This window comes from Callospermophilus lateralis, chromosome 10 (assembly GCF_048772815.1).
Source record: "Callospermophilus lateralis isolate mCalLat2 chromosome 10, mCalLat2.hap1, whole genome shotgun sequence".
In the NCBI taxonomy this organism is placed as follows: domain Eukaryota; kingdom Metazoa; phylum Chordata; class Mammalia; order Rodentia; family Sciuridae; genus Callospermophilus; species Callospermophilus lateralis.
In genome coordinates, this window is record NC_135314.1 from 52,977,067 (window position 1) to 52,982,107 (window position 5,041).

Below are 5,041 nucleotides of genomic sequence, written 5' to 3' on the forward strand. Positions count from 1 at the left end.
AGTGCAAGGGAGAAAAGTGGCCACCTCGCTGAGGGCTTTCTGACTCAAGTGGTGGCAGAGACCAGATGAGGTTTCAGGGACTCAGGTTTGAGGAAGGTCCCTCCCTCAGTGCTCTCACCATCACGCCCCCTGCTCTGATGGCATTTCTCAAGAACTTCTGTTTTAGAGTGTATCACACACGTGTCATCCCGTAGGGGTCTCGTCACCCTAAGGGGTCAACAGCCATCACAATTCACTGCACAACTCACAATTCATCCTCAGAGAAAGTAAATACCAATAAAATAGGCAAGAAATAGCTCAGTGTCATCATTTGCTCCCGAAAATGAGCCAGACTTGTCCTTAGGCCTCTCTGCATGTGGCAGGCTAAGAAGTTGGGGCAGGTCGGTCACCATTGCTCCAACTCGATTTCAACTCTCCACCTGCTTAGTGCCGGGGGCTGGGCGACAGCTGACCTCCTAGCACCTTGGCTCCTACCCTGGAGTCAGCCCCGCTGCTTGTCAGATATATGATGTTAGGCAAGTTGCTGGGCTTCTCCAAATCTGTTCCCTTACCTGTGAAGTGGGGGCCACCGTTAGTGAGATCAGCTATAAAGCACTGTACAAATATGAGAGATTAACATTTCTGTTATCCACTGAGTCAAAATGTGCCTACGGATGTATGGACTAGTTAATCACAAAAGACGGTCGCCACTCAGGAGCTCAGAGTGAAGGAGATGTCTCCCAGGGAAACTGTCTACAGTGTGGATGTGTCTTGGTAGTGCTCCTTCCTTCTGCAGACAGACCTATTCAGAGGAGTCTTAGGCACTCTCTCAGCCACAACCAGAGGAAGGACAGCCATCGAGAGTGGTCTGCCTCTGAAGAGAATGGCTCTGGGACCCTGGTTTCTGGCACTGTTATCACAGTCATGAGGGAGTGAGAGGAGCAGTTCTAACACCAGTCTCCATGGCACAGATGAGTCAACCAGACCCATGCCCTCAGGATCTAAGCAGCTGCTTTCCAGGGCAGGCAATTCAGGTCACTTCTAAGGACTCCTTGCTAAGGAGATGATAGAAAAAAAATCCCTCTTTGGTCCCTGTAATCAAGGATCAACACAACAGTGGTGTGTTAGAAGTTTGGAGTGGGGTGTACTAGTAAACTTTTAATTACTATAATGAAATACCCGAGGCAGGCTAACTTTATAAAGAAAAGAGGTTTATTTAGCTCACAGTTTGGGAAGAAAGGTGCATGCTCTGGTGAGGACCTCATGGTGGAAGAGTAGGAGCTTATGGGAATGAGCAATCACATTGCCCAAATTAGAAGCCATAGAGTGACTAGGGTCTCACGGTCCCTTCCAGTGGCACACCTCCATTGACCTAAGGACCTCCCATTAGGCCCCACCACTTTGGGGTCCCACCACCACATGAGGGCCAAGCCACCAACAGATGAAGCTCTGGGGGACAAACTCAAACCACATCCAAACAATAAACAGGGGTGGGAGAACCGGAATCAGGAGGCACAATTAAGAGGGCGAGGCTTCAGAGTAACAAGAATGAACAGCAAAGTGATGGGAGAGATAATTTGGCTGAGAAAGAGTTGGTGCCAAACTATGATGTTGGGGACAGGGAAGAGGAAGGAATTAAAGATGACTCAGAGGTTTCTGGCCTGGGAATCTGGGGGACAATTGGTACAATTACAAATACGGTTGAAGGAAGATGGGAGAAGCAGTCAACCTGGGCATGTTTCCCTGGACGAGAGGCAGAAAGTCCCTGAAGGTGAGTCTGGGTTGTGGGCGAGAAGTCAGGAAGAATCATAGATGTGTAAGGCTTGAAGATAGGTGTGATGTAGCCAGAAACAGGGGGGCAGGAGAGAGGGCAGAAGATGTCACCCAGAAGCACCGTGGGGGGTGGTAAAGGGAAGTAAAAAGCACACGGAGCAGAAGTGGAAAAGTGGAGCAGGGGCAAGAATCACGAATCATTCTGCTTCCCAGAGGGTGATACCCTGCGATGCCAGGGGACACCAGGCAAGGGGAGAATGTTGAGATGGTGCTGCAAAAATGTTTCTTAAATGAATGAACAGAAGAGTCCAGATGTTACATAGAGAGAGTGAAGCCTGATAATTCAGTTATTCTGGGTGATTAGGAAGGACAGTCACCGGGACGTCAGTGATGTAACTGAGGTAGAGGGTGAGTGACAGGAGGGCAGGATGAAGAAGAGGTGGGTGGTGTCAGCAGCTCTTTCAAGATGCTTAAGGGAGAAACCAAAGATAGGAACAAGGAGGGACAAGATGAATGATCGATGTTCATTGACAACTGCAGTTTAGTTGTAGTCAATGAAAATCCCTTTCTCCTCACAACAAGCCCATAGATTTAGGGATGGTGCGCCTACTCCCCAGACAATAAAACTGCATCTTCAATGTGCCCTGTTCCCTTGCCTTCCTATCTGCTGCAGCAGGAGACTCTAATCAATCCATCATGATTAGAAAGTTCTTCAAATAAACATTTGAAAGAAAGATTGCTAGCTTACCGCCCTGTTTGGCGAGATTTAAAATCAGGACTGCAAAAGTCTCTAAAGACACCTAACTGTATGTGACTGTTGGTGGAAGAGAAGGGGCGATGCAGAGAGATGCTGGGACAAGAGAACTGGTGGATGAGGCCATCAGGAAGGAGGGAGGAGAGCAGTCAGGACACTAAGGAGGGGACAGCCTTTGAGTGGAGATGTAACCTCTTTCTTAAGATGAGACAGGGACCTGGAGAAGTCACAAGGGTTTCCTGTTGAGAGGGTTCCAGGACTGGAAGGAGATCAAGATTCACAGCTTATACGATGTTGTGTCATGGGAAGTGAGAAGAGAGGAGAGGAGAGGATGGGTCTCTTTCTCTCAAATAGCAACTCCAGACAGTCAGCTCTCCTGCTCTCTGCTCTGCATTTGGCCAGAGTGAGATAAACAAGCTGCAGCTGTCTAACCATGGCTGGAACCTGCGCAGCCTGACTTTTTGCACTCTGGGAAAAGACAAGGTCGGTGCATTCTGGCAACGCTAGAGCAGCAGGCACAAGGCTGAGCGAGTGTATTTTTCAGAACACAACTTGATCAAAGACCCTGACTTTCTGTGCCTTTCAACTTCAGTAAGACGGCGTTAGTTTACAAACATTTCACCGGTTTTTGGTGGTGGTATTGTTTTTGCTTCGTTTGGTTTTGGTGCTGGGGACCAAACTCAGGGCCAGGCACATGCTCAACCATGCTCTGCCACTGAGCTACATCTCCAGTCCCTAAGAACATTTTAAAAAGCAGAGGCTATCAGTTTATTTTAAAGGCAGCATGCGGTCCATAGACCACCTTATCAGAATCACCCTGGGCATCTGTTAAAATACATATTCCTGGCCTCACCCCAGAATGAAATTAGACTCTCAAGGTCAGCCCAAGGATGCATTTTTATAAACTTCCCCAGGGATTCTGATTCATCCTATCTTTTTAGGACTATTCTTACCAAAAAGAACTCTACCCCACCAGTGTTTCTCTTTTTAATTTTTTTTTTTTTTTAATTAGAGCTTTATAGTTTTACATAATCGTTGGGTTCATCTCGACAAATTCACACATGTATGGGATTCAATTTTGGTTCATAATCCCCCTTTCCCTCCTGTCCTCCCACCTCACCAGTGTTTCTTAACTAAGAATAATCTATTTAAGATTAGTAGATTGAGTAATCTGCAAACTGTTTTCTTAAACAGCTGAATAATCTGTTGAAGGAGTAGCTCAAGATTTATTGTTCAAACAGTAGTGAAAGAAAAATACAGTAACTGAAGTTTTGTTGTACTGAATGAAAATCCCTTCCTCCTCACAACAAGCCCCATAGATTTACAGAGATGTTGCACCTACTCCCAAGACAAAACCGTCATTAACGTGCACTGGCTTCCTGGCCTTCCTGTCTGCTGGAGCAGGAAACTCTAATCAATCAATCTTGATTAGAAAGTTCTTTAAATAAACATTTGAAAGGAGGACTGCCAGGTCACTGCCTGGTTTGGCAAGATTTAAAATCAGAACTGCAAAGCAAAGAGATTCTCAAAGGGAGGGGAGACTGGGCGACTGGGACACCTCATACACAGCCAGCGGGACTGGAAATGGGCACAGCCTTTCTGCAAAGAAATTTGGCAGAGGGTATGAATAACACAAAAATTTGTCTAACAGTGTTAGCCTCATTCTACCAACAAAAATTTACATTAAGGAAGTGAGCTGAAATAATGAAAACCAAACAGAACCCTACCCACGAAGACAGTCATCAAAGCTTTATTTATAAATAGCAATATACTGAAAACAGCCTAAATGTCCAGGAATAAGTTAATTATAAGCTTTCCCTATGGTGGAATATTTATTTAATGTTTTTTCCTTCTTCAATGTTAAATTTGTCTACATGCTCATTTCAGTTCATCTGATCAGCATCATTACAGATATTTAATATTTGAAGGGCTGCATCCAGTGTTCCACAGGGGCATAGATAAACACACTCACACACACACACACACACACACACATGCACACACACGCACGCACTCACGCATGCATGCATGCACAAGTGCAGATACCAGTTCATTCCAGCTGTTCATACCAGCAACAAATGGAATAAGCATAAAGCAAGGTTTACTGGGGGAAGACTTGCAAGCCAGAAACAGTAGCATGCCCATGATCCTGAGCTCACATTTTTGCACAGAGAGGTTGGCTTGCTATAGGATGTGCTCCTATTTGCAGGGACATGGAAATTTGGCAATGGAAGTTTCCAGATAGGGGAATGGCTTTATTAAGAATGGGGAGGGGATGGAGGGGTGCCTTCAGAGCTCAATATAGAGAGTTTTCATACAACACCAAAGTTCTTGCTTTTGGGTTGAGCTCACCCAGTCCCCTGAGCCGGCTCTTCCAGGCCTCCAAAATGGGGCAGGGAAAAGAACTGTCATCCAAGACATAAAAGATTGGTCTCTACTTGGGCTATGTTCACAAGAATAATAACACAAAGAAATCCTCAGTGATATCAAGTAAAGTTAAAATTGTGTATAGTGGGTAAGTTCATATATATATAA

General features: G+C 45.5%; 1 non-coding gene across 1 annotated transcript; it reads right to left on the minus strand.

Annotated features, from left to right (window-relative positions):
• Positions 1 to 4,356: 4,356 nt before the first annotated feature.
• Positions 4,357 to 4,417, minus strand: LOC143409061 (small nucleolar RNA SNORD78). Its single transcript, XR_013092573.1, has one exon. It is a non-coding gene; the product is annotated as a small nucleolar RNA SNORD78 (small nucleolar RNA).
• Positions 4,418 to 5,041: the final 624 nt, after the last annotated feature.